Source organism: Pseudochaenichthys georgianus, chromosome 9 (genome assembly GCF_902827115.2).
Source record: "Pseudochaenichthys georgianus chromosome 9, fPseGeo1.2, whole genome shotgun sequence".
Classification (NCBI taxonomy): Eukaryota; Metazoa; Chordata; class Actinopteri; order Perciformes; family Channichthyidae; genus Pseudochaenichthys; species Pseudochaenichthys georgianus.
Genome location: NC_047511.1, coordinates 8,972,312 through 8,983,375, shown reverse-complemented (window position 1 = coordinate 8,983,375; position 11,064 = coordinate 8,972,312). Strand labels below are relative to the sequence as shown.

At 43.0% G+C, this 11,064-nt stretch overlaps 1 protein-coding gene and 2 pseudogenes across 1 annotated transcript in view; 1 reads left to right on the top strand and 2 right to left on the bottom strand.

The window, feature by feature from the left end:
* Positions 1-2: 2 nt before the first annotated feature.
* LOC117452190 (UDP-glucuronosyltransferase 2C1 pseudogene) lies at positions 3-1,838 on the bottom strand (annotated as a pseudogene).
* Positions 1,839-4,652: 2,814 nt separating this feature from the next.
* LOC117452192 (SH2 domain-containing protein 3C-like) overlaps positions 4,653-11,064 on the top strand; it is a 29,313-nt gene continuing 22,901 nt past the window's right edge. Inside the window, exons 1-3 of the mRNA XM_034090682.2 lie at positions 4,653-4,695; positions 5,803-6,170; positions 6,823-6,917. The gene's annotated coding sequence lies outside the window, so the exon portion shown is untranslated. The remainder of the gene's footprint in view (positions 4,696-5,802; positions 6,171-6,822; positions 6,918-11,064) is intronic.
* Positions 6,916-10,883, bottom strand: LOC117452188 (UDP-glucuronosyltransferase 2C1 pseudogene; annotated as a pseudogene).

Genomic DNA, 11,064 nt, shown 5'->3' with positions numbered 1-11,064 from the left:
AGCAGTATATTCATTATTCACTTTTGACCTTGCTTCTAGAAAACAAACATTTCCACATAACTTTAACTGCAACAAGAAAAACTGTTAATACTAGCAACATAACTGCCAGTAGAAACGCTACCACATCGATCGAGTGGTACTGATCTTGGACATCTTGTAAGACTCTGTCCTAAGATGTGCTGCTCCCTTGTTCCTCATCACAAACTCGATCCAGAACATGGCCTTGTCCAGTGGTTTCATGGGCTGGTCTCTGTGCAGGTTAGACAGCACCCTCATCTTCTCCCTGTAGGTTGGGTCATAGAGTACCTCCTTCAGCCACCTCCAGGAAGTTGTCTTTGTTCACAGTTGCAATGTCCAGGACTTGGGCCACACCTCTTGCTTTCATCCTGAAGAAGTTGTCAGGCTGGTCAAACATGAGGGGCAGGCCCACAAGGGGTACACCGTGGTAGATGGCCTCCTGGATTCCATTGGTGCCTCCGTGGGCCACAAACAATTTGGTCTTGGGGTGACCCAGGAGGTCGTTTTGAGGCAGCCAGTCCAACAGTAAGGTGTTGTTGCCGAGGGTTGATGGTCTTTTGCCTTTGTGCCTCCAGATCACCTTCTGAGGAAGTTGGGCAAAAAGCAGCAGCAATGTCCTCAGTAATGTCCTCAGGAAGTGCTGCTACCAGGGTTCCCAAAGTCATAACGATAACACCATGTTCACCAGAGCTCTGGACAAAGTCTTCTAATTCTTTAGACAGGGGCTTGGAGGGTTTGCACTGGAATCCTGACATGTAGACAATGTTTGGCATTGTGGGTCTTGGGAAACTCAAAGGTAAAATCGTTCCTCATTAGCCAGATGTCTGCTGCCTGAAAAAGCTCCATGTAATGAACATCATTTCCAAAGTAACGCTGGACAAATGGTGTGTAGTTTGAATCTGTGATATGCCAGATTAGAAACCGTGTTAAGACATACATGAGTAAGTTCTTGACCCGTTGAGGAAAAGTCATCTTGTCAGTCATCTCTATCCCTGATATTGGGACATATGACAATGGGGAAGGGGCAATTGCATCATGACCATCCCCCTGAACAGTCCACCTCACATTGAAGACAAGTGGAAGACCCAAACGGTGCCCAAGAAACACCCCTCCACCGAGTCCAGGGTCTGTCAAAAACCAAATCATACTTGGCATCATTCAGGCTCCGCATCAGTTGGGTGTTCTCAAAAATGTCCTCTACCAGCTCACCTGATTTTTGTGCATCTGAGAAAACTGCTTCCCCATTCATACTCCAGAGATATACGAGACCAAAGTGAAGCTCCTCTCCGCCGCATGTTTATCATTTTGGTTGTAAATAACCCAAGGGTTTCCTTATTAAAACCAGCAGAGGAATCCATTGTGATGGACTCATAGTAAGGAGACTCTTGCTTGATGTACATGCTGTCTGATGACCTCAACACTGTGATTGTATGACCTCTCGAGTGAAGTTCCTCAACAAGAACTTTCATGTTGATCCAGTGGCTTCCATCCAAGGGGACCACCAACACTTTACCTCCATGGACAAAGGGTGAAGAGCAGAGCAGCACTGTAAGTGCCACCAAGGCCGGTCGGTACATCACTGAAAGAGATGTTGACAAGAGATACAAGAATCAAGGTTAACAGTTTCCTGAGGTCAACCAAGTGCACCAACCTAACCAGGGCTGCCCCTGGCTAACTTGTGTCCCCACACAAAGGTGTTTCATGAGGCCCTCTTTATGTGTTACGAGTGTCGACGGGGGGCCCACGCAAGATGAGGCCCCATGTAGTCTGCGTGATCTACGTGCCCTGAACCTAACCAACAACTGAAAAAAGAGAATTAAAAAAAGAACACCATTTCAACTACTTCATTAGCTAGACAGGCTGCTGTTAACGTCGGTCTGTACAACGGACTTGTGCCAAAACTACGCCAACCGGCTGCGGAGGGAGACTCCCCTAAAACAGCTAAAACAGCTGATCACAACGTTCACGCTCTGTGGCCACAAAGTACACCACTAGCCGCCGCCCCCCTGTCGACTTTCCTGAAGTACTCCCCCGTTGATAGAAATCAACACGTAATGAATTAAGACCCCACGGTTTGATGATTGATAGGTGTGTGGGCTGTCTTTCATTTTGACACACAGAACAATGATATAATAAACATACATACTGTCTGTTAAATGGATATATCCGTCTTCTTTCATTTATCTTTCCATTCCCACAACATAAAGAAATGGCATATTTTGGACATAGTTCGAATGGTGATTAATCATGATTAATTCATTTTTAAACTGTGATTAATCTGATTAAAAATTGTAATCGTTTGACAGCCCTAGTTTTTTATGTTGTCATGGAGATGCCGTCATCAGTCAAATCTGATTAAACCCCACCCACACAATCCTGATACAGCAGATTATTGTTAAACTCCAAATCATTTGTCATAGTCACTTACTGTACATTTGACTATTGCCTTCATTCCAGATATCATCGAACCAAAATTAAAAGTTCCATTTCCTAAAAATGTATTAATATACTAAACAGTTCTGTATTTTGAAGAGTCTTTAGGTCAGTGCACACCACACCAATATTCAAGGAACAATTCATACTTATTTTGTTGTTTGGTTCAATCTGTTCACCTAAATAAATGTTTTCATTATAATGACTTCCAAATAACATACTGCTTTGGAGAAAACATACTAAGATATACATACTTTAGTATTTTAAGGCGTTATTTAATTTCAAGAAGTGGTAACAAGGTGTCCTAACAAGAGACCAAAAAAGTATGCATCAAATGAGAATTAAATAGAGACAACCTAATTCCCCCCTATCCCCCCTGGCTGTCTAAGCCCTTTAGAAATATAAATGAGCAATCGCCAAAAGACACTTATAATAAAGCAAAACCTCATGTGTTTCTGTCATTTTTCAGTCCGCGGGACAAGACAGACAGCAGTGGAGAGTATGTGAAGGTAAGCTAATCTATTTTCATCTAACAATCTTAACTTGTTTATATGTGGCTTCCTTCAGTACGGCAAAGTACTTGGTGTGAAAGCGCCACTGTAACTTTTATCCATGTATTTTTTCTTTTTATGTTTATTTATTAGCTTTTATTTGTAATGACTGATTTTAAATGCCATTTTCTTAATGTCTTTCGTTTTTTGTAAAGCACTTTGAATTGCCTTGTGTTGAAAAGTGCTATATAAATAAACTTGCCTTGCCTATTGTATAAGACATGCTAAGGGGCGGGACATCTCTAAGCGGTTGTACAATCACAACAGAGGCGGCCAGCTAACCAATCAGATCCAACTGAGGCACAAAATACAAATATGAAACTGAACATTAGCAAAATAGGGCCCCTTTAAATGAAAATTACTGTGATCCTCTGCTTTAGGCACTCTAATTAAATTAGGATGGGTGACAGAAAAGGCTCGGGAATGTGGTCCTTTGCGGATAAAAAGCTTTGAAGCGTCTGCAGTTGCCCCTGGTAACCTCAACGGCCTCGATTCGCCCGCAGCTCTGCCTGGAAAAAGGTGGAAAGAAACACACAGAGAGAGAATTTCCAGCTCATTGACTTATAATTGGATACTTGAGAAACACACTTGTCTAAAAGGGACAAGCTGGCAATGAATGATATAGCTAATGAAATGAAAGCAATTCATTAGTGGCTTCCAGGTCTTCCCCCCCTCCAAAACACACTCACAGACACACACACACAAACCGTATATGCACACATTCTTCTATGTTGTTTTGAAGTGGACCTGGCCCGATGCCCAGCCCTTGATTCACACTCTAGTGGGACAAACCATTCTGTCAAAAACAAGGGAGGGGTGGGAGAGACGTCGAAGAGAAGAAAAACATGCCACCTATAAAACGGTGTATTGACAGTAAGTGGTGTGTGTGTGTGTGTGTGTGTGTGTGTGTGTGTGTGTGTGTGTGTGTGTGTGTGTGTGTGTGTGTGTGTGTGTGTGTGTGTGTGTGTGTGTGTGTGTGTGTGTGTGTGTGTGTCTAAACAAAAGCATTCCCGGCCTGCTGCTGGCGTAACCTCTTGATATACAGTATCTTCATTTTTTGTTCCTATTTGTATAAAGACGCGTCTGACAAAGCGCCACTGAGTGATGACCCCCATCGCACAATGACGTTGCCACAGCGACCGGGCCAAGACTCCAGCACGGGTCTGGGTCTTGGGCCCCTGGTGTCGCCAGTGTTGATGCCAGTGTGGGAATGCCAGAGCTGTCCTTCCTCCTACCTCACCCCCCTCTGTGCTCCCTGTTAACACACCACACACACCACACACACACACACACACACACACACACACACACACACACACACACACACACACACACACACAACAACAGAGCTGATAAAGGCTGCGGTTTGACTATATTTACCCACAATTCTTGTTCTCGTAAATGATGAACATTTCAAGAAGCCGCAGAAATGTCAACAGTAGAGATCGCCTCTGTTGGGATTTTGTGAACCCAAACTGGGAAGATGCCACATGAAGGCTCTAGTGTGTGCTCTTTGATTTGTTGGGTTGTTGTGTCTGAGTGTGCTCCTGTGATGCCCTTCAAGTTCTCCAAAGACCAGTTCTGGCTGGAGCATCCGTCGGAGAAGCTGAGGAAGCAGCTGGAGGAGGAGCTGAACTGAGCGGCCAGCAACCTGAAGAGCCATGCCTTGTACCATGGACCAATCCCCTGGGAGGTAGGCCTCAAACACACACCACACACACACACACACACACACACACACCACACACACACACACACACACACACACACAACACACAAGATGGTGTTTTCCTAGAGGTTTGGATGCTGGGAGATTTGATGTTGTGGTTTCACTCCATCTACAGAGCTTTGTAAGTTGTGTTATGAAATAGTTTTTCCTTAATACTGTTCTTTAGTGATAAAGTAATATTCTATTCCATTTTTAAATAAAGGTAGCGGTGGCCGAGCACACGCGCTACAACGGCCCAAAACATTTCCATTAGGAGGAACACGCCGAGTTTCAAAAACGATACAAAAAATAAACACAAATTAGCCAAAACAGATGAAAACACTTCTTCACCAACTTGATAAAACCATGCAAAGCATTTATTAAAAGTGCTGCATAAACAACACGCAATAAAAACAGCTGTATCAGTTCAATTCACGACGGAGAAACGGGGACACTTAAAAGTGATGCACACAGCTGGGACAGGAACGCTTGTTGATGTGAAGGGATTATACAATTGGCCAACTGTTTATCTTTGCAGTGTTTGTATTTGCAGCGCTCTGTGTATGCAGTGCTTTCGGAAACGCTGCCAAATCAACTTATTATAAACTAATGACGAGAAAAAGATTTGGATAAGGATATCTTATTTTCTCGGTATTTTGAAATAGGCAGGTTGGTGAACATTTTTACAATCACAGGTTCTTGAAAGCTATCTTTCAATATCCCCCCCCCCCCCCCCCCAAGTCTTTTTTGTTTATATGAATTCCAAAAGGCATCTATGGAGTTGGTGTTGCACTGTATTTATTTACAAATGTACATGTAATTACAAGTGGATTTTCATTTGTGGTATTTGTATCGGTGAATTGTAAACATGAATTGATTTATCTTCTTGTTGACCTACAAAAACATAAAAAAGTAGTAGCGGCAGCATTTTTATATACAGTACATTCGACATAAAAAACAAGTTGCTATAATGTTGCCAAAAGTCATGACCAGAACCATTATGCTGTTTGAATTATCTGTGAAAAATGTTTATTTGTATTTTTTTTTAAAAGAAGAAAAAAAGATGCTGATTGAATTAATATTTCTGCTCAGGTGTCTGAGAGTCTGGTGGTGAACCACGGCGACTTCCTCCTCAGAGACTCTCAGTCCTGTCAGGGCGACTTCTTGCTCACGTGCCACTGGGAGCAGAAAACCCTTCACTTTGTCATCAGGAAGACGCTGGTTCAGTCCAGTGAGACGTACACCCGGGTGCAGTACAGCCTGGAGGACGAAGCGTTTGACTCTTTGCCGGCTCTTGTTCACTTCTACGTGGGCAGCAAGGCGGCTCTGACCAGGTGGAGCGAGGCTCAGATTCAGCAGCCACTGAACAGGACTCTGCCTCTCAGCTACCTGCAGACCGCCTTCTGCACTGCTGTCAGCCCTCCCTCAAGCCACCGAGAGGGGAGGGTCTGTCCGGAAAGGTAACATTTCACTGACATACATCACTTTGTTTTCATATGGCCTCATATCCAAAATAAGCAATTCAGGAAAGAACTAAATGGGCCCTATTATGCTCAATACAGGTTTCATATTAGTATGTAGTGTCTCTCCTGGGACATGTCTCCATGCTTTAATGTTCAAACAGCTCTTTATTTTTCTCATACTGCCTGTGCTGCAGCACCTCTTTTCACCCTCTGTCTGAAACCAGAGCCCAGTCTGCTCTGATTGCTAGCTCTGTTGTGATTGGTCAACTGCTAAGAGAAATCCCACCCCATAGCCTATTACGTACAATATGTTGGAGCGTTACATAGTGATGTCATTACTGTATGTTACGGAAGTAAATCCAATCGATGCGTTTTCAAAAAGCTTTATAACACACTACAGGAAAGGGAAACCCCAAAAATACCCTTTAATGTTTGTGTCTTGGTTAGTGTAGAAAAGTTTCAACATATTGCGACAAAGCGTCATTAAAGCATAATAATACACAAACATAACCTCATTTGAATAATATTTTATTAGTCAGAAATAGTTATAAAAAAAATCTAAATGAACATGTTCCTGTATGTGATAACCATCTCTCTCTCTCTCTCTCTCTCTCTCTCTCTCTCTCTCTCTCTCTCTCTCTCCATGCAGTCCTTCCTCTCTCCACCACAGGGAGTCAGATGTACACAGGGAGCAGGACAACCGTCCTCTGCTGACTGCTGCAGAACTCTCCACTGTCTACAACAGTGAGTCTCATACCATACTAAACTCTTTTTTCATCTGTGTTGCCATGCTCACAGAAGAGACACAACCCATAACATAGTTAAATCATAAATGACCATATGACTGACAATTCCCCAGGGCCAACATCAAATCATAAAAGTGCCCTTGGTCAGTTTGACTTTTGCCCAGAGAAACTTCCGCCAAACTAATGAAACTCAACGAACAGATCAAATAACACCATGCAACCTTGTAATGTTTACTTGTGGCGTTAGCCTGTGTTATGGTAGCCACAGAGCGTGTCCTGATCTGGCGGGGAGTAGGGGCAGGCCTCCAGTGTTTCCCACTCCAAAGTGCTTCACACAGCTGCATTCAATTTAAACTGTGTGGAATAAACTCCGACTGAAACATGAATTACAAATGTGTGTCATCGAGCAAGTCTCAATTATATCATTAATGTATTTCTAAAAGGTATTATGGTTAGGTTAGTAGTAGTAATTCTAGCCAAACTGTGGTGCTAACGTAGAAGCCAAGTGGCTGTGCTCAACTCCTGATTTGCTCGAGCAGTTGTGGGGCGTGGCCTTAATATCGGTTCATCATCCCCCTACAGCTAACCGATCTATAAAGTGTATTTTCTGCCACTTTAATTAAATCCAATATAAAAATGTACAATGGATGTATTACAGTATTGATAAACCCTTGGATCGACGCTACTTCTTAGTCCTCAGAACTGAGGGCATACTGGACGTCACAGTGAGACACTAAGGCCTCTAAAATAAAAAGTGGTATTACATGACAGATTGCACCAAGCTCTGCTAAGCATGCTAATATTAGTAGATTTGTTTGATTATAGTTTTCAACATAGCGTCAGCTTTCTAACATATTACATACACGATAGTGTGGGACATTTTTGCTGGCCTTATCTTACACATTGTACATTTAAGCTTCAATGGTGCCAACCAAATAACCAAAAGGTCCCAGGTTTGGCTGCCTGGGGACCTTTACTGCACCTTTGTTGTCCTACCCCTCAGTCTTCATGTCTCCCTACACGACTCGTAGCTCTCATATAGGCAACATGCCACAAATGATCATTAAAAAAGACAACAGGATAATGTGAAATACTCGATGAGTGTGAGAAATAAACAGAAACTGATATGCACATAGATCCGTGGAACAATCACAGAACAACGTCATATCAAAGCCAAAAGTCATGATAAAATAAAAAGCAAGTAGTCCTTCCCCCAGTCTTATTGACAGACAATCGTAATATACAGCTATTTGTGAAATTAATAAAAAAAGATTATACCAACAACATTTTCTAAAACCTGGATACACACACTAAAGCTAAAGTTAGGATAACAATGTAAGACATGCTCATAATACATCTTGATACAGTTCAGACCAAGTATAAATGTTTTTAAAAATGTACGACTGTGTATGTCGGTAGCAGTATATTCATTATTCACTTTTGACCTTGCTTCTAGAAAACAAACATTTCCACATAACTTTAACTGCAACAAGAAAAACTGTTAATACTAGCAACATAACTGCCAGTAGAAACGCTACCACATCGATCGAGTGGTACTGGATCTTGGACATCTTGTAAGACTCTGTCCTAAGATGTGCTGCTCCCTTGTTCCTCATCACAAACTCGATCCAGAACATGGCCTTGTCCAGTGGTTTCATGGGCTGGTCTCTGTGCAGGTTAGACAGCACCCTCATCTTCTCCCTGTAGGTTGGGTCATAGAGTACCTCCTTCAGCACCTCCAGGAAGTTGTCTTTGTTCACAGTTGCAATGTCCAGGACTTGGGCCACACCTCTTGCTTTCATCCTGAAGAAGTTGTCAGGCTGGTCAAACATGAGGGGCAGGCCCACAAGGGGTACACCGTGGTAGATGGCCTCCTGGATTCCATTGGTGCCTCCGTGGGCCACAAACAATTTGGTCTTGGGGTGACCCAGGAGGTCGTTTTGAGGCAGCCAGTCCAACAGTAAGGTGTTGTTGCCGAGGGTTGATGGTCTTTTGCCTTTGTGCCTCCAGATCACCTTCTGAGGAAGTTGGGCAAAAGCAGCAGCAATGTCCTCAGTAATGTCCTCAGGAAGTGCTGCTACCAGGGTTCCCAAAGTCATAACGATAACACCATGTTCACCAGAGCTCTGGACAAAGTCTTCTAATTCTTTAGACAGGGGCTTGGAGGGTTTGCACTGGAATCCTGACATGTAGACAATGTTTGGCATTGTGGGTCTTGGGAACTCAAAGGTAAAATCGTTCCTCATTAGCCAGATGTCTGCTGCCTGAAAAAGCTCCATGTAATGAACATCATTTCCAAAGTAACGCTGGACAAATGGTGTGTAGTTTGAATCTGTGATATGCCAGATTAGAAACCGTGTTAAGACATACATGAGTAAGTTCTTGACCCGTTGAGGAAAAGTCATCTTGTCAGTCATCTCTATCCCTGATATTGGGACATATGACAATGGGGAAGGGGCAATTGCATCATGACCATCCCCCTGAACAGTCCACCTCACATTGAAGACAAGTGGAAGACCCAAACGGTGCCCAAGAAACACCCCTCCACCGAGTCCAGGGTCTGTCAAAACCAAATCATACTTGGCATCATTCAGGCTCCGCATCAGTTGGGTGTTCTCAAAAATGTCCTCTACCAGCTCAACCTGATTTTTGTGCATCTGAGAAAACTGCTTCCCCATTTCATACTCCAGAGATATACGAGACCAAAGTGAAGCTCCTCTCCGCCGCATGTTTATCATTTTGGTTGTAAATAACCCAAGGGTTTCCTTATTAAAACCAGCAGAGGAATCCATTGTGATGGACTCATAGTAAGGAGACTCTTGCTTGATGTACATGCTGTCTGATGACCTCAACACTGTGATTGTATGACCTCTCGAGTGAAGTTCCTCAACAAGAACTTTCATGTTGATCCAGTGGCTTCCATCCAAGGGGACCACCAACACTTTACCTCCATGGACAAAGGGTGAAGAGCAGAGCAGCACTGTAAGTGCCACCAAGGCCGGTCGGTACATCACTGAAAGAGATGTTGACAAGAGATACAAGAATCAAGGTTAACAGTTTCCTGAGGTCAACCAAGTGCACCAACCTAACCAGGGCTGCCCCTGGCTAACTTGTGTCCCCACACAAAGGTGTTTCATGAGGCCCTCTTTATGTGTTACGAGTGTCGACGGGGGGCCCACGCAAGATGAGGCCCCATGTAGTCTGCGTGATCTACGTGCCCTGAACCTAACCAACAACTGAAAAAAGAGAATTAAAAAAAGAACACCATTTCAACTACTTCATTAGCTTTAGAAAGGTTTGTGCCACCTATGAATATTTGTATATAGTGTAACAGCTCAAAAGTGAACATTGTTAAAGTTATAGGAGCCCAAATGTTGATTTACTATTTTGATTATTTAATTGTGCCTAACATATTGAATATTGGTTATGGATTGAATAGGTTGTCAATTAATTGTGATCCGCACAGCCATTAAACGAAACAGCTGATTGTCACTGTGATTGCCTCAGCTGGTACAAAAGAGACCTGCTGACAATTATACTCTGCGTTCATTTTGGTTTGAAGCTGCACTGCAGAGAAATTATGAGTTTAAATGGTTTATTTTATGTGACGTAACTGTCTCCATTATCATATGGTAAGACACTTTTATTTGTGTTAAAAGAAGAGAACAGTGAAGAAAAGACATGTAAAGGATAACATGGACATACATGTACCGAAACAAACAATATCTCTCTGTGTGATGTGTGAGCGCGTCGGCCAGGCGCAAAACCAAAGGACAGAAAGGAGCAAAAACGAAGTGGGAAAGATTGCTTTTTTATTAGTCAAAAAACCTTGCTTAATGAGCGCCGGTCCGTGGAAATGTTTGTTTTGAAGCCAAGAACTCAACTCATAAGAGTATGCCAAACACTCGCCTTTGTCGCTACGGCTTCTGCTTCCGGGAACAGCGGTGTTGAATGACTGAAGGCAACGAACGATCGCTCCTCCTCTAATTACGTATGTAACGCGTCACTGCTGTGGAGCGTTCAAAGACGGAAAAGCTGTTGGAAACATCTCAACTCGCGGAAAACAGTACAAAATGCAATGGAAATGAAAGCAAGACAATGCAAGTCCATAAACAATTAAGTACAATTCAAAAGGAATACATGTG